General features: G+C 39.6%; 1 protein-coding gene across 5 annotated transcripts in view; it reads left to right on the forward strand.

Moving 5' to 3' along the window:
* The window catches only part of MBD5 (methyl-CpG binding domain protein 5), a 103,664-nt gene that overhangs the window by 44,365 nt on the left and 40,845 nt on the right, over positions 1–18,454 (forward strand). For 3 of the 5 annotated variants that reach the window (XM_056496815.1, XM_056496818.1, XM_056496819.1), the window contains exons 3-4: positions 14,411–14,547; positions 17,755–17,935. The gene's annotated coding sequence lies outside the window, so the exon portion shown is untranslated. Of the gene's footprint in view, positions 1–14,410; positions 14,548–17,751; positions 17,936–18,454 lie in introns of all 5 variants that reach the window. The other 2 variants (XM_056496817.1, XM_056496816.1) reach the window with 2 other exon arrangements.

Raw genomic sequence — 18,454 nt, forward strand, 5'->3', positions numbered from 1 at the left:
GAAGAAAAGAGCCTCTCTTCCTCTCCAAACCTGTGGTGATGCTCCAGAGCTGAACACAAAATGGGTTATTTCTATTTTTTACCACATTCCTGAAAAATATTCCTGGCAGGTAAAGGTCCTCACCAAGGTGGGTCAGTAATTGCCACAGGTGGCTTTGGCTCAGCCTCCCAAACTAAATTTGGAGCACTTCAAAGGATTCATCCCATTTCTTTGAGGTTTCATCACAGAATCTTGGAATCTTTTGGGGTGGAAAAGACCTTTGAGGTCACAGAGTCTGACCATTAACCCACCCTCAGTCTATTGGTGCCATTCTGAGAGTGGGGGCAAAAGCAGCTGGGTTTAGGAAAGGGAAAAATTAATTAAAATTTCTGTTTAAAAGCTCATCAAAAGTTAAAATAACTCCTTTTTTGGTCAGTCCTTAATCCAGGATCTAAAACTCTTTAGCACACAGATCCAGTGAATTTTCCATGGGAGCAGGAATCTCTTTGAGGTGCTCATTGTGTAGATGTTAGAAAACAAAATGCTCTTGTTTCTGTATCACATAAATGGGAGTGTTCACTGGTCAGTCCTGGTGTGATTTGATAATAAATAGTTCATGGGGAAGTAGATCCAGAAGTGAATTCTTGTTTAATTTCTGTCCCAACAAGGGAACAGCAAAACCTGGCCACAGGTGCCCCTTCAAAAAAGGCAACAGAGGAAAACCAGAAATATTATAGGTATTATAATGTATATTTAGTAATTCTAACACCATTTTTTAATGCTGCTAATTTTTATTTGGAAGTTTTATGCCTTTTTTTTTTTTTTTTTTTTAAATTTGCTTCAGTTTTCTTTTTATCTGCAGCACAATTTCAGCATTTGAGTGGCACTTGCAGGGGACAGATCCTGCAGGCAAATGAGCAGGTGACAGGAGGCACAATGGCACTCAGGAACAGTCTGACACGTGGGTGTTCCAGCTCCAGGATCCTCTTTGTGTTCAGTGAAGTTCTCATGGAGCAGCTTTCAGTAGAAATTGTATTCTCAGAGTGTAGAATTCAATGTATCCCCATCACACACAGCCTTCAGCTGGGCTCCTTTACACCATTCCTGCTATCATCCTGCCTTTTAATGCCACCTGAAGTGCAAAGAGCTGAGCAAACTGCCTCTGAGTGTTGGATCAAAGTGATTTGCATGTTCCTTGAGCAGGTTAATATTTATTCACTTGGTTGTGATCCTTAGAAAACAGTTATTGGGAGCTGGTGATGGGAGGGGAAGAGCTTTGTTCCTGCAAAGGGCACTTCAAAACTCACTGGAAACTACAAAACTTCTGTCTTCCAGTGAAGCAAGTTAGCAAATCCCTGATTCAGGTGATGCTACTTAAAAATGAAGCCATATTATCATTATTTGGCTGGTTTTTGCATCTCTCAGGAGTATTATTAAGGCTGTGGGTAGCCCTGTTGTGTAAAATCCAGCTCTTTTAAAATGTCTCCTCTTGGAAAGGATTGTGAGGGTTTAAAAGTGAGCCACTGAGCACCAGGATATAAAATCTGAGGTTCCTACCAAATGTTTTTCCATAATTCCATTGGTTTTTCTCTTTCTTAGTATTTAAAAGGCTTTTTTCTAATTCTTTTTCAGTGGAAATTTTGATTGTGAGCTAGTCCACACATAAAACTAATTTTTCTGATTTGTCTTAAATTGCATTTCCTTGATGATCTAAAATCTAAAATACATTTCAAGCTTTTAAAAATAGACCCACAGAAAGGGACAAGTCCCTGCTTTGACACAGATGTTTCTGCAGGAGGGCAAATGCCCTCAGATTATCATGATGGTCCCATCTAAACATATTTAAAATACAAAATTACACATTCTCCATGAATAGTTTTGATTTGGGCTGCAGGAATGTGGAGCTGAAATTCCAGTTCAAGATGGTTTGTCATTCTGAAGGAGCAGCCTGGCTGCAGCTGCAGGGACAGGGATAAGGACACACTGATGAGCCTGGAGCAGGAGGTGGGAATCACACACCTGGAAAAACAGACCCTGAGAGCTCCTGTTTGATGCCCAAAGTTCCATTTGGGTACTTTTGTGAAGATGGCAGGATCCAAACCAGGACCAGGACCCAAACCAGGGGCAGGATCCAAACCAGGACCAGGATCCAACAGACCAGGATCCAAATCAGGATCCAAACCAGGACCAGGACCCAAACCAGGGGCAGGATCCAAACCAGGACCAGGATCCAACAGACCAGGATCCAAATAAGGATCCAAATCAGGACCAGGATCCAAACCAGCAGCATCCCCCCATGGTTGAGCTCCCACAGCCCAAATGGTCCCAGCCCTCATTCCAGGGAAAACACAGGGTTTATTTTGGTCACAACTTGACATTTTGGAAGATGATTATTACTGCTGGACACCTGCTGGAAGCACAGGGACATTTTGTGTCTGCTGTCCTGGGGAGGATTTCTGGAGAGGGGATTTGGGTAAAGACTTGGAGGGACAGGACACAGGGAATGGTTTCCCACTGTCAGATGGGATCCTGGGAATTCCTGGCTGGGAGGGTGGGAAGGGGCTCAGATGGAATTCCCAGAGATGCTGTGGCTGACCCTGGATCCCTGTCAGTGTCCCAGGCCAGATTAAACAGGGTTTGAGCAGCCTGGGGTGGTGGAAAGTGTCCCTGCCATGGCAGGGATGGGAATGGATGAGTTTCCAAGCCCATCCCTGCTGGGATTTTATGAATTTAAGGAGCCAGAGGCCAGGAGAGAGCCCAGGGACTGTTCCCAGCCTTCCTGCAGCTCCCAGGCTATCACCTTTCCCACCCCCTGGTCACAGCTCCTGCTCATGTTTCAGAGCCTGGCACTGACACTGAGCTCACCACAGCACCTAGAAAACTGTTTCCATATTAATTACCCAAAATAGTAACAAATTGCATTTTATATAAAATTACTCCTCTACCTCTCATCTGGATGATCTTAGAAATCTTTTCCATCTTTAACCATTCTGTGATCTGGACTGAGATATAGAAAATCTCTCAGTGTTTTATATATATTAAATAACTATTTTTATTTTGTTGTTGCTGCAGTCCATTATTCCTTGTGCACCTCCCTCAGCTGTGCTGGTGCTTCAGCCTTTCCTTGCATTTCCTGCTAAAAGGAAAAACGATGCCAGCTGGGGAAAGTTTGTGCAAGGCAATTGTGTGGAAATGATGTGCCAGGCAGGAGCTGAGGAGCACAGCCCAGTGTCCTCCTGCTCTGATCTGTCAGGTGCTGCATTTGTAGCTGCACTCCTGATGTGCCTTGGTTTTTTATCCCCTAAATTACTGATAGACACAATGTGGTAGATTTTAAACAGAGATTTTTTCAGAGGCTGAAATATTTGTTAAAGTAAGGGCTTGTGCTGTCCCAAATAAATAGTTAAACACCAAATTCTGAGGGAATAAAGTGGCATTGCTGTGTGTTCAGAGCCTGCACTCCAGGTACAGAGTGACAGAATTCCAGCATGCTCTGTCCTCTCCCTTGGTGGAGAGATTCTGGAGGAAGAGCTAAAACCATAAGTGATTTTTGGGTTCAGGTCAGGGGGATTACACTTCTGGCTGGAAGCAAAGAAGGGTCTGGCTTCCTCCTGTGTGATCAATCCCTAAATCCAGAAGGATGTAAGAAGCTGAAAGCAGTTTATTCCCTCAGCCTGGGAAGTGAACTTGAGAAGTGGATGAAGGGAAGGGGGGCAAGGAGAGGTTCAGGGATTACAGACTCACCCTTCCTTGTTGGAGTAGCAGGGCTGTGCTCCTTAGAGTAAATTTCAGCTTAGATTCAAGCTCATGGAATATTTACAATAATGGGAAGTATTCACTGAAAAGGGAGGGAAAAAAGCCCAAACCACAATATACAAAAGATCTGCTGGACTGACACACCGGTGAATTATTTGTTTAGGTGGAAATAGAAATTTATAAAATATGAATCTAGGATTGAACTGTGTGTTCTAGCAGTGAACTAAATGTGATTTAGTGATGATGAAAAGGTGATTTTAAAGCAGACAGATTGAAGGTTGTCCACCTGGAATTGCTGAATCTTGGAGTCCTGACTCCTGATGGCAGAGCTGAAAAAGCATTTCAGTTACATGCCCAAATCAGAGAATCACGAACACAGCTCTGTAATGACTGAATTTCAGTGTTCCATTCCTGAATTTCAGTGTTCCTTTCCTGAATTTCAATGTTCCATTCCTGCATTTCAGTATTCTGTTCCTGAATTTCAGTGTTCCATTCCTGAATTTCAGTGTTCTATTCCTGAATTTCAGTGTTCCATTCCTGGATTTCAGTGTTCTGTTCCTGACTTTCAGTGTTCCTTTCCTGAATTTCAGTGTTCCATTCCTGAATTTCGTTGTTCTGTTCCTGACTTTCAGTGTTCCTTTCCTGAATTTCAGTGTTCCATTCCTGAATTTCAGTGTTCTATTCCTGAATTTCAGTGTTCCATTCCTGGATTTCAGTGTTCTATTCCTGTATTTCAGTGTTCTGTTCCTGAATTTCAGTGTTCCATTCCTGTATTCTGGAAAGACCTCTCATTCCAAATACCTGACCCTTCTTCTGCTTTTCAAACATTTAGGTAACTCTGCATCAGGTTTTGCAAGATGAGCTCTAGGACAGAGATTCCAAACCAGCTAAATTTCTTCTGACCTGTCCTTGAACTCATGTAGAAGCACTGTCAGTGCTGATGCCATCATTTCCATGATCCTATAGCTCCAATAAAAGGTAACAAATAAAGATTTTGGAGAAGTATTGAAGATGTTTCTAATGAGGTTTTCCTGTGAAGGTCTAGAGAAAATAAGCATGAATTCTTTCATCAGTAGATCTTGCTATAACATCTGCAACTTGATGATTTAAGTTTAATAAATAACTAAATTCAGGGTTTGGCTAACTCAAGTGAGTGGTGGGACAACCTGTGGCACATCTGGATTTGTCCAAATGGATCTTGAGTTTATCCTTGTCCACAGCAGCTCAAGGCCTGACAGTAAAAGAAAACAGAATATTTCTGAAAGCTCAGAACACTGAGTTAATGCTTTCAAGTCTAGAAGGCAAAATAGTACAATAAACCAAAAACCTGATCTGTGCTTCTAAAAAAAATGCATTAAAAAAGCTGAAAACCTGCATCACCTTCAAGGCACCCTTTGAACATTAGAAAAACCTGCATTTTATCTCCTTTTCACTCAAAGGAGTGGTCTTGGTGTGGTTTTAGCAGCAGAGGTTGGTGATCTCCAGGGCCTGGCTGCTTTTTCCTTTGGACATTTCCTAAGCACCTAATGAAGCCTGGGAGGGCCTGCTGGCTGCCTAATGGGGGTGATTTAATTTTATAACAGCTTTCAGAAGGTGTCACATCTGGTACCTCTGGATGGATTCTGACAGGAGTACAAGACTGAAAGCCTTTGGCCAGTCCTGTGCAGGAACCTGTCTCTTCACCAGAACCAGCCCAAAAACAGCTTTAGGGGTTTGGGAGGTGGGAGCAGAGCTTTCCTCATGTCCCTTAATTCCCTTGGAGTCCCCCTGAGCTGTGCTGCTTCCTGGTGGCTCCCCAGGGGGTTTCCCTGCCTTCAGTGGGAAGTTCTGTTTGGATTTTTGGGAGCAGGACACCAACTTGTGCTTTCAGCATGGACACTGGCAGGGTGTGGGCAGTGATTCCCAAAGCTGCACATCCCAGATTATCATGGAGTCATGGAATCAGTTGGGTTGGAAAGGACAATAAAGCTCATCCCATTCCATGGGCAAGGACACCTCCCACTGTCCCAGGCTGCTCCAAACCCATCCAGCCTGGCCTTGGGCACTCCCAGGGATCCAGGGGCAGCCACAGCTGCTCTGGGAATTCCAGCCCAGCCCCTCCCCACACTCCCAGGAAGATGCCAAGGCTCCTAACAGGTGTTTATCCAGGAGGATTCATCCCTGAGGGAATCAATCTGGCAAAATTCATACTCCTTAGGTGGTTAAAACCACCAGGATTTGTAGTATTCCAGAGAACACTTCCAGAAAGAAGTTTAGTAGCTGAGAACTTCACAGTTAGCATTCCAGAAAGCTCCCTGGCATCTCTTGGAATGCACCTGGGCAGCATTATCACTTTTTGCCTAAAAAATAGAAGAATGTGTTAAATTGTATTGTTGTTATACAAAAAAAGAGCTACCAAAAATAAATGAGATGCCTGTTCCTTTTTTTCCCTCCCAAAGAACAAAGACTAAGCTTAGATTTCCTGGCACTTTATTAAATTTAAAGAGAAGAGAGAAGACACATTGGCCCTGTTAGACTTTTCAGTGGTTTGAGAAAGAAAAAGTCACTTTTTAATGGAAAGAGAAAATGAGTCTTACTTTGAGTGCTGGAAGCCCAACAGTTAAAAATTCAAGAAATCTTGTACTACTGCAAATCCTGCTCAGTTAAAGGGAAAGTGGCAATTCTAAATCATCTGTCCCAGGAAATCAACACTGGTTTGAAATGTGTACAAACTGAAAACAGTCTATGCCAGAACTCCTTGTGCTAGTGCCAGCTAAAAGCAAGAAAGAAAGGGGGAAAAAAATCAAATTGATGGGTTTCAAAGCTGATAATTGTGCTTGAGTGCTGTGGCTGTAAATCACTGAGTGGCTTTTCCTTGGATGCAACAGTCACTGCATGTAAATGCACACATGTTGCCTTTGCAATGTACAAAATACCTGAAATCCTCCATTCCAGTGATTAAAATACAACCTGATGCAACATTTCAGCATTTGCCTTAACCTGAGATGATTCCATGAATGTCAAATACCAGAATGCTGAGGGAAATCAAAATTCATGCACAACATGATGGCAGAATGTGTGACCTTAACTTCAGAGCAGCACAGCGTGTTAAATTATCTTGCTGGAGTTCCAAAAAGCTTCATGGATTAAGTTTTTTAGGGTGTTACTCTTGAAGAGTGGGAAATTTTTTAAAACAATTTTCAATTCTGTGTGAAGAGACTTTTCAGTTTGGCTCAGCTTCTCCGAATTCATCTCTCAAGTCCCTGCCTGTGTCTGCAAATCATTTTGGGCAGAGGAAATCATTGCTCTGGAGGAGTGTTGGGTCTGTTCTTCAGGATGACTCCCCACCCCTGGTTACATCCATGGCCCTTCCCAAATCATCTCCTGTTGCTGATCACACAGAAAATTTGAAAGTAAATGTTAAAACAAGATTCTGTTCCTCTTTATTGGTTTTATGTCTTCACTATTCAGAAAGAGCAGCTGGAAAATGTGCTACAGAAATGGATTTTTATCAAATTTACTGGCAGAATTTATCCAGAGGTACAGAAATTGTACAAAATTACACAGAAATTTATGGAATCACAGGATGGTTTGGGTTGGGAGAACCTTAAAGCTCATCTCAGTCCACCCCTCCCACTATCCCAGGCTGCTCCAAGCCCTGTCCAACCTGGCCTTGGGCACTTGCAGGGATCCAGGGGCAGCCACAGCTGCTCTGCCCACCCTCCCAGCCAGGAATTCCTTCCTACATTTTTATATTTGCAGCTTTGAGACTTTTTTTTTTTTTGCAAATCCCAGGCTGCCATTCAGGGTGTGGTTGCAACAAATGTAGAGCTTGTTGTGGGTTTGGGGTTTGGACCAAGACAATTAATTCAATTAATAAAGCAGAAGGGATGTTTGTGCTGTCACATTAATTCTGCCACAAAATGACGTGGTTGCATCAAGTGGGGAGAAACACTGAAATAAAACATTTTGGTAAATAGGTGCAATGATAGCCCTTGATGATAATTTGAAGAATATGAGAGTACAGGTTATTTCAGGCGAATTCATATTTTCTGTATTTAATGTTTCTTTGGACAAATAAACCCAAAGTCTGTTAGGGAAAATTCTTGGTTTAAGCTGCTGATTTTTATCTGCTGCCTCAAATATTTGAAGGTGCTGAACAAACTTTTTTGTGTTGCACCCTCCTGTGTTCACCATCATGTGCTCAGTTGGGCTGACCTACAGCACTAAATTACTTGGTGTGTCCATTTAAAACGTTTTCATCTGTGTTTTAGGAGAAATTCTTAATTCTTGAGTAAATTTACTCCACTTTGTAGTGAAGCCCTAGTATGCAAAATGAGCATTTACCTGAAGGAGTACATTCTTAATTCTGGTGGTTTAGCAGAGGACATGTTTATAGTTCAGAAAATTAATAATTCAGGAGCCTGTATCTGCCTTGTGTTGACTCTTTGTAACCCTACTTGAGATTTATTAATTGAGTCCTTCCACTTAGTACTAGTTAACTGTTACCTGCAAAGACCTGAGTTGAGGAAAGACCTGGGCACTGTTATTTGAAGCTGCTAATGCAGAATATCAAGAAAATAATAATAGTTGTTGTTATTATTATTATTATTATTATTATTATTATTATTATTATTATTATTAATAATAATAATAATAATAATAATAATAATAATAATAATACTGTTATTACTGTTATTACTGTTATTACTGTTATTATTGTTATATTTTATTATTATTATTTTTAATAATCATTAATATATAAAATTTCTCTTTTGAGGCTGCTGAAAGCTTTGGATGGTGTCACAGTGCAGGAAACTCAACTGTTCACTAATGATGTTAGAGCCCCAGATCTCAGTTCATGGAAAATTAAAGATGCTCTTACTGATTTTCAGGCTATCTTGATTTTTGGGAGAAATATTGAATAATCAAGGAATAATTCTTGTTGTCCACACTAAATGTTTCCATCTGTTCTCTGCAACTGAGCAAGACTAAAATAGGCATTTTCTGTGCTCTGGTGCCATTTACAGACTGGCTTCATTTTATCTTTATGTTCAAAACCCTGTTTTGTTGGCATTCTGTAAGAACTTTGGCTGCTCAAATGAAGGTCCTGTTCCTCACACTTGTTGATCACCTTCATCCAAAGAGAGGGCAAAAGCAGAATTCCAGGTTGAGATTATTTTAAGTTTTGTTTAGGTTTTGTTGCCACTTTTGCACATTCACACATTTCCACAAAGCAGGTGGAAGTTTTCTCCCCTGGCATCCCTTGAAAGGTGCTTTTAAAATCCAAGCAAGTTCTTTGTGTGTGGAATTACTTTCAGCCTTGAGCTCTTTGAAGGGGATGGGACCATTCAGATCCTTTAAATTTGGTTTGGTTTGGATCTGCTCAAAAAAACAGAGCCCAAAAATACTGAAATACAGGAGAGGCTGATTGAAAAAGCAGCAGCTGACAGGGTTTAAGGTAGGGAGGAAGTTTCTGCGTGGAGCCATGTCCAGATAGGACATTTCTGTTTTTTCTGTGTAAAACACAGATCCCAACACAGATCCCAGTACTGATCTCAGTACAGATCCCAGTACTGATCCCAACATAGATCCCAGTACAGATCCCAACACAGATCCCAGTGCAAATCCCAATATAGATCCCAGTGCAGATCCCAACATAGATCCCAGTACAGATCCCAACACAGATCCCAGTGCAGATCCCAATATAGATCCCAATATAGATCCCAGTACAGATCCCAACACAGATCCCAGTGCAGATCCCAATATAGATCCCAGTACAGATCCCAACATAGATCCCAGTACAGATCCCAGTACTAATCTCAGTACAGATCCCAGTACAGATCCCATTACAGATCCCAGTAGAGCTCCCAATACAGATTCCAGCACAGATCCCAACACAGATCCCAGCACAGATCCCAACACAGATTCCAGTAGAGATGCCAGCACAGATCCTGCTGACACATTCCACCACAGATCCCAACACAAATCCCAATACTGATCCCAATACAGATCCCAGTACAAATCCCAATGCCTGGATGACATTCCCAGTGCCATATCCCTGTCCCTCAAGGGGCAAATTCCTGTCCCTCAAGGGACAAATTCTGCTGCCCAGGATTTGGGAGGATTTCTCCCAGAGGTGCCAGCTGAGCTCAGCTTTGCAGGAAGCTGAAGGATCCTCTCTCAGCTCACTGTGGGTGCTGGAGCACTTGGATGGATTTGCAATCTTCTCATCTCCCATCTTCTCATTGGCCATCAATTCCAGTCTGATGCAATTCTGGAGGAATTTCAGGTTTTTCTCCCTCCTTGGGAGATGGAGCCTCTCATCCCATTAACTCCTTCCTGCCAGACCTTTGAATTAGGGAAGTTTGCAAGTACAGGAGAGGAAACAAAAGCTTCAGGGGTCAGAAACTTCATCTTTTATTATGCCTGAAGCCAGAAAGTGTAAAAAACAGGCTGAGAGTGAAGGAACTGGGACACTTTAATTGTGGTTTCTGTGAAAGAAGAAGAATTCAGTCATTAAATTGACATTTTTCCATTCACTGTTCTTAGAGCCATACAAAACTGTAAGGCTGTAATTACAGTTATTACACTTATATTTTCATTATTGAATTAATATTATTTATTCTATTATTTATTATATTAGAATTAATATAGCTTAATTCTTAAGCTAACTTAAAGCAATTGAAATTGTCCAGTTTCTTGTGTATTAGAAATTTCTTTAGCTTGAAAGGGTTTTTTTTTTTTTTTGGTCACAGAGAAAACTTCATATAAAATCATGAAATAAAAAAGCAAATTCAGGTTTAACTAAGTTGTCTGTTCAGTGCTACTGAAACTCTTGTTCTCAGATCCTTTTTCTCTGTGTGCTCTGCTGACATGAAAATCCTTCAGTTTATACTTGTGTCTTTAATTTTAAAAATCTGGAATTTAGTCATTCCTGTTGTTGATTTGCTGTCCAACACTTTGACACCTTTAAATCCTTGTTTTTACTGTGCTTTTCCCCAGTGACATTTGGTGCATTTATCACTAATAATATTTAATATTTCTCTTTGGCCATAGTGCTGTTGTGACACATATTTCTAAAAGTCAGAGGAATATTTGATTATTTAGTCCAATTTACTTAGAAATACCTTAAAACCAAACTTTACAAAATCTCTCTAAGCTTTCTGAAAACTCATTCAATCCTAGGCTAAATTTTTATCGAATTTTGAGCCCTATTCCTGAATAAATAAGATGGATATTTTTAAAATGATCAAACAGATTGAAATAGTAGGGCATTTTTATATAAATATAGACTCAGGAGTGATCCAGTGTGAATTATATTAAACTCAGTGGGAAATTATCCATTAACCTGAGTGAGAATAGAATCAGAATTCCAGAAACTGGATTCTGCTTTAGGAGCCCTGTGCCTGGGGATTATTCAAATACCTTCCTGATGCTTTTATCAATGAATTGGACAATTAGTTGTAGTAATTAGCAGCATCACTTGGAAAGAACTACTTGGAGGAAGTGGAGTGACAATGGCAGAGGCAGCCCAGAGCAGGCAGGGATGGAACTGGGATGAAATTCCTTCTCTGTACAAATTCATTTTGAGTTTTCTCAGCCTTTCCAGGATAATTTCAGGTTTGAGCCTGAATCCAGAGCAGAGTCTGCTGGAACCTCCTCTCTGCTCCCATGGCAGCATCTGCCCTGCAAGAGAGTTTAAAATAATCAAGATTTGCCAGTTATGGAGATTAGTGCCAAGAATTTTTAAATAAGAAGTAACACAGTTTAGCTAAGTTGATGTTATTTTCTTTGGGGAGGATTTAATTTTAAACAATGGCATAATGTCATGTCTAAAAGAAGACACTTTATTATGTGATGATAAAGTGTCATGAGGCACAAATATAAACTGTTGGTGTGCTAGCTGCATGAGATTTCTTCTCTCCTAATGAGTTTGGGGTTTTGGGATAAGAGATTCCTCTGGAAATCCAGGTTTCCTTTTCTTCTGGTGCTGTGGGTTTGCTTATCCAGGTGTTGGTAGAGTTGTGGAGAAATGGAAAAAAATCTGGTCTTGGGGTCAGCACAAATATATTTACATGAAATAATCTGAGTCAGGAGATAGAAATTGAGATTTTCTGGTGGGTTGAGTTAACTTTGCCTATGGAGGAAGTTGCAGGAACAAATGTGACAGTTGTTTCTCTCCTGTTTATCTTATTTTAGTTTAGTTTAGTTTAGTTTATTTCACTTTAGTTTATTTTATGTGTTAAGTTTATGGATTAATTTTATGGATTAATTTTATGTATTTGTTTTACCAAATGGCTTCACTTTTTGGGGGGTTATTTATATTTCATGTGATAAGGCTGAGATAGAGACACCTAAAGAGAGAACCTGAGCATCCTGGCCATGGGACTGGGTGGGATTTAAAGTCCCTTCCAACCCAAACATTCTGGGATCCTGTGATTTTAAAAATCAATTATTTTTAAGTATGGAGTAGTAACAACTAAATTTTTTTACTAGCTCATTCTTTTGTAGCTTTAGCAACATTTGTTTAGAAGTGGGAGAAAAGACAAATTGGCATTATACAGACCTGAAATTCTTGGTTTATTTTCTCAGCTCTCATCAGTTTCTCAGTTATCTCTATATTAAATTAAAGATCAGTGAAGGAGAAAAGTTGATTACATTTCCATTGTGAGCCAGAAAACAGCAATGCTTGTACACCAGGTATGCAGAGGGGCTGAGGGAAACAAATCAAGTTTTCAAAGTGTGCTGTGTTACAGATGAATGAAAATAATTTGTAAATTATTCATCAAATTTAATTCTAAGATGTTTTGAGAAAACCAAAATAAATTGGGACATGTGATTGTTGGAGAGACTTTTATTCTCCAGACTTTACAGGTTTAAATCTTGAGTGTGGAGAATGTCCAAACTGCAGGCAGAGGTATCAGCTGCTCAGGATTTATGGGATTGAAATGCTGACTAAACTGATGGCTGATCTTTAACTCTTGCAAATTAATTTTATTTTTTTTATTTCCTGTAATTGTACACAAAAAAATAGATAATATCCCTTCTTATACCTAAATGACAGCATTGGCAAACCTCTGAAAAATGTTCCTTCTATCCATATATCACAATTAAAATAAATATGTTGGTAAGTCAGCTTTATATATATCACATCCATATATATAAATATATCAGTGTGTTGCATTTATAAGGATGTATCACATAATTTAAGGAAATGTGATAGTTTGTTGACCTCCCAGCTGATTTCTGAATGAACTTGCAGCAAGACCTGCCTGGTTTTTGGTGTTTCACGTTTTTCACGTGGCCCATGGTGTTGTTAGGCAGTTCCAGCTCATTCTGGAAGTTGTGTTCATCTGGCCAACTTGTGGTACCAAACCCAGGAAAAGGCCATATGTTCTGCAAAGGTGGCCTTGGAAGGTGGGGTAGCTGCTGCTGCTTTTTGCTTCTGCCATCTGTTCTGCTTTAACTTCATTTTCTCCAGATCCCGTGTCTAGCAAATACTCAGATAATAGATGGGAATTCTGATCACTATGGAAGCAAGATTATTGTTTCCAACAATAGATTATTTACACACTTCCCTTGCTCTTTGGTGTTCTAACAGTTAAAATTTAGAATGAGGAAGCTGTAAATAGATAAACATTCCTTTTATTTAAACAGCAAATACACTGAGATGCTCCCATGAGCAGAGAAGAGATTTTCAGTGCTGCTGGCTTTAGAAATAAAATGAGCAAAAATCCTGGATTTCTCCAAGTGGCTGTTGCTCTTTCCACTTGGAGTTTCTCATTGCTGTGCCTGTGCCACTCCTTGCTGCTCCAGCCCAAGCATTCCTGCAGCCACAGGGATTAGGGAAGATCTGGGTTAAGACTAATCCAGCAGAAATGCACAAATCTGGGCTGATCCAGGAGGACACAGCCTTGGAGCAGAGGGATGAGTTGTGCCCTCTGACAGGAATTCCCTCAAACTCAGGAAAATGGAGCAATAAGTTAAAAATGTGATGTCACCAGAATTTTCAGGCTTTCAGCTGAGGAGACAGCAGAGCCCTGATTTAAGCCAGGCCTTCTGGATTGAGGCTGAATTCTGAAAATCCTGTGAGCCCTGTGCTTACACCAAGCATAATAATGTGTATTTTCACCCACTTTTTATCCTGGTTATAGGAATAAAATTAAATAAAAGGCCATGCTTAGACCAAGATCACGATTTGCCATCACATGTTCAAGTCACAGAATTCTGCTTGGTTTAGGGGGAGAATCTACAAGGCATTTAGGGAAAAAAATAGAAGTTTGCAAGTCTATAACCTACTTTCAATGGTTCTAAACGACTTTGGGGGGTTTATATTAATTTATAGAAATGTCCATGTGTGTGAGTGTCTATAAAAAGAGATGTGTGTATAAATAAGCAAAACTGGGCGTCCTTTTGCTATTTCAGTTCTCTGAAGTTTTGTGGTGGATGCTCTCAAGAATATCTCACTTTCAAGTCCTTTTCTCCATTCTCCAGCTGTGTGGGCTCTGTTTTTACAGCTTTAAATTCTCTCCAGGTGTAAAGCAGGGGAGGATGCAGCCAGACCTGGACCCCACCTGGACTGGAGGGAATTCTGGCTCTCTGTGCATGGAGACAAAGATCCTTGCAGAGGGAATTCAGGAATAATTTGCCTTTCTGCAAATCTCCCTTTAGTACAACATGTCTTTTGTTGCAGGAAGAAGAGGCTTTATCACAGCAAAACGGGCAAAAACCACAAAGACTTGAAGAAACAGCACTTCTCTAATTCTTCCCAAAAGTTCTGAGAACCACCAAATCCTAAAGGATTCCACCCACCAGTCTTCCTGATTTCAGGTAGGTAGGTGAATTCTCTCTTTTTCCTCTCTTTCTGAGTATTCCCATTCCCTGGAAGTGTCCAAGGTGTTGGAGTATATAAAAAGTATTTCAAGAAATTAAAATATATTTAACCACATAAATATGAAATGAAAGTGCAAGTCTTAGTTTTAAGTAAATAAAAATATACTTTAAGTGCCATAAAAAAGTAAAAAGCTCTAAAGCCTGGTTTAAAATGCAGCAACTTAGCCCTAAACATAATGAAAACATAGCAAAACATTGCTTATATTTCTAAATGAAACAAATAAAACCATTTACATAAATAGATAAAACTGTATATGTAAGTTATATGTGAAAACTGACACTACTTTCATACTTTAAAAATTAAATTCTGATGGGTGTAGAAAAAATATTTTAAATTTGATTGAATTATTTATAAATGAAAATCCCCTGTATTAAGAAAATACACACAAGAAAAAATGGGAAAAAAAATTTTAAAATAAGAAAGAAGGAAAAAAAAAAAAGGAAGCTACAAATGCTGCTGTTACTTCTGCTCAGGACTCTATGCCAAAAAATTCAGCATAGATTTTAATATTCTGAACTCTTTGCCTTCAAGACTGATACATTCATACAATAAACAGCTTTACTAGAACCAACTATTGCTATTATCTCTTTAAAAACCCAAAGCCAGGTTGGACAGGGCTTGGAGCAGCCTGGGCTGGGATTTAAGGTCCCTTCCCACCCAAACCAGTCTGAGCTTCTCTGATTTCTCTGAAATGAAAGACAGTGCAATTAATAAATATAATTTTGTGTGATTTTTTTTTTTCCCTTAACAGAATAAAAATAACAATTACTGTAAAGAAAATCAGACAGAACTGGATGCTCCCAAACAAAAGCTGCTGCTGTTATTTTCCAGCATGGAGCTCATGGCTTTAATTTGGAATTAACTGGTTTGGAGGAGAGGTTTTCAGTTATGCCACAGAGTAAATAAGAAAAATAACCTGAGAAACAGCCAATAATCAAGTTGTTTGATTTAGAAGAAATGCATTTAAAACCCAGCTGAAGTAAAAAGAGAACTGGCTGACTGCCACCCTCTTTTTTTACTCATTTGTGACAGCACACAATTAAAAAGTTCAGTTTGTTGCTCTTACAGGAACAGTTTTTGGTACTTTTCATGTTTGTTCATAAAAAGTAGCTTTAATTTTAGATCCCCCAAATACTGTAGTTGTAAGAATATTGTTTGTATCTGGAGAGATTAGATGGGGACAGGATTTTTTTAATCTGTTAGCCCAGACTTGTTATGTAAATAGGAGGCTCACAAAGGAAGGAGGCAGCAAAAGGCTCTGAAAAACCAGATGTGCCTCCCCCAGAGATCAAGTCACCACTGCATTCCTGCAACTTTTTGGGAAGTTTCTTGTTAGGGATGTGCATGGAATAAAAAAAAACCCTCCAAATTCTGTAGTCCCTGTGTAAATCCATTACCATACACTCAGTAGAGAGAATTTTATCATTCATTTATTGTTGCTATTTAATTTTGATAAATTCAAAATCAGATTATTCATTTAAATGAACTCTTTTGATGCTGTGCTGTTGATTTCTTGAGGCTTTTAGAGGAATCTCCTTTCCCTGCTGCTCCTCCAGTCCTTAGCACTGGCCATGTGACCCAGATTTTTTAAGCCCTGCTATGACTTTAGGTTTTATTCTTGGGCTCTTGCATCCAAGTATTGGAATTGTTTCCAGTAAATTGGAGTTTTACAGTGGTTGCTGTGATTAGCATTCTATTCTCATGGGGAATTCTTCATAAGAATGTCTCTGATCAATACCTTTCAATGTGTTTAAACATTAATATATAATTTGATATGAAGAATTTACATCCATAGTGGAATTATGATCTAAAATACATTGTTATGCAAATTCTTTAGTGGTAGGTTATACCATCTTTCTATCTGTTTTTGTTACTGTGAGGATAAATTATAATTATATTAATAACTTGCATAAAATGATCATATTTTAAATACTTCCATTCAGTAATATCTGGATATTCAATAATATCTGTGGACTGAATGTTCCTTGTTAATGCTTGGTATTGAAACCAGGTAAATCCTCTATAGAGACTAAACAATGAAGTTTTCTAGTGCCCCAGTGCTTAAGAAAATCTAAATATATATTCATAATTTATAGGGTGTCATATTATGAAGTCATATTGATCGGGGAAGGACTTTACAGAGTTAATCATTTTTATTTTAAGTAGTTTGCATGTGAAAAAAAAACATTCCTGAAAGGCTCTGCCAGGTTGGTAAATGCAGTTGGAGACAGCCAAGAGCCATTAATGCCCATTTTTACAAGATGCTGGGCCCTGATTTTGCACTTAAATTGGGAAGATCAGTTGAAAATTCAGTCAAATTTGGGATACTGATGAAATCAGTGAAGCCAAACTGCAGGTTTTGCTTCTAAACTCCACAAAGATGTTTCAATAATCACAGGACATGCTGTATTTGATTTCACAGCCAGTGCACTTTGTGACTTTTATTGTTATACCCTGTTTGTTTGTCTTACCTGAAATTTTTCATTTTCTGTTGGGGTTTTCTGTGCCAGGAGAAGGTTTTAACAACAGCCCAGACCTTGATAAATGGCTTTAAAAGAGATTCCAAAGTGGTGATTTGAAAAATCAGAACTAATTCTTTCCATTTTCCAAAGGATTCAAAAATCATTGATGTTGCACTTGGTTTTAATGGAAGATTTATTTGGGGGAAAAAGGACAGAAATGGCTCAGGAGCAGGCAGTGTTAGGGAATAATGAGCCAAGGCCAGGCTGGGTGGGGCTTGGAGCAACCTGGCCAAGTGGAATCAGCTGATTTCAGGGTCCTTCCATCCCAAACCATTCTTGATTCCATGATCCAGCAGCTTCTGTTTCATCTGGGGATTCACCAGTGTCCTGTACCTGAGACTCATTTGTAGCTCATCATTTACAGCTCATCACTGGTGGAACCTTCTACCTCAGCAAAGCTTTTTTTGCAGCATCACAGCTCCAAAATTCAGCTTGTTTTGTCTTCAGCTGGAGGGTTTTGGTGTGGATCAGTACAACTCTTCAGTTCCATCAAAGCCATTCCTCAGAAACAAATCTCACTTGGTGTATGTACCAAGTAATTGTGCAGGGACTGACAAAGCAATCAAGAGAAGTGGAATGAAAGCATTTGTTTTAATTGAGATCCTGTGGTTGTCTCAGCAGATGTGAGTGGGGTGCAGAGCTCCTCAGATGAGGGCAAGGAGCCAGCCCCAATGGACATAGCCCATCATCCAGAGCACCACAGGACACTGTCTAAAGCAAAGCTCAAAGTGCAGCAGCAATCCTAAAAAACCCTAAAAGATCCCCAAGATAACTTGAAGCAAGACCATGAGAAGCAATGTAGGTGAGTATTCTGAATTAGTGCATTTATTGAGCTGGGAAACTCTTGATTTTTTTTTTTTTTTTTTTAATTTTAGTAGTTTTACACTGCAGCAAAAAAAGTTTTAAGACAAAATATTTGAGACAACATTTTAAAAAGACAAACAGAAGATCAGGCATCTTCAACTTTTGATGGTGCTGAAGTAGGAAAGTAAACAGTTCAGTTTGGTGGAAGGTGGGCAGTGCACCCAAACATGGATTTTTGATAAGAGAACAAAGAATGAAACTTTCCTGACCTCAACTGAAGAGATTGTATCCAGCCAGCATGTGAAGCACAGCATTTTAATGGGGAAAAAAGCCACCATTTTGTGCTGCTGTGATTCAGATGGAGCATTAGTCACAATTGGGAGTAATATATTTTGACATAATCAAACAATAGAACTCCAGTTCTCTGTTGGAAAATCTGCAGCACCATTCCTGCCCTGGATGATGTTGGAGTAGCAAAGTGGAGCTGCCTGAGATGGAGCCAGACCTCTCCAGCACA

Source organism: Oenanthe melanoleuca, chromosome 7 (assembly GCF_029582105.1).
Source record: "Oenanthe melanoleuca isolate GR-GAL-2019-014 chromosome 7, OMel1.0, whole genome shotgun sequence".
Taxonomy (NCBI): Eukaryota; Metazoa; Chordata; class Aves; order Passeriformes; family Muscicapidae; genus Oenanthe; species Oenanthe melanoleuca.